We start from the raw sequence: 306 nt of genomic DNA on the forward strand, positions 1-306 counted from the left end.
GCTCAATTCTATGACCATGATGCAGCGGATTGAGGAGGTATGGAATCATGTGTATATAGTAGGAATGCTGTTGTTATAACTGACAAGTTCTGATTGATCGGATTGCCTTATCTACCTTGGTCACTTTGAAGAATTTGGATTGAAAATAATAAAAGCCAGCACATTTTTTTTTTCTTATACAAAGGAGAAGCCTATTTTAATTAGGCTTTGTTTCCAAGGGCTCCCCTCACCTGTGAATATTTTACCACCACCTGATATGGTACCATACTTTTCTTTGAGGTGCTTTTTGATACTGAACTTCCTTAA

Source organism: Phaethon lepturus, unplaced genomic scaffold, assembly GCF_000687285.1.
Source record: "Phaethon lepturus isolate BGI_N335 unplaced genomic scaffold, ASM68728v1 scaffold19818, whole genome shotgun sequence".
Taxonomy (NCBI): Eukaryota; Metazoa; Chordata; class Aves; order Phaethontiformes; family Phaethontidae; genus Phaethon; species Phaethon lepturus.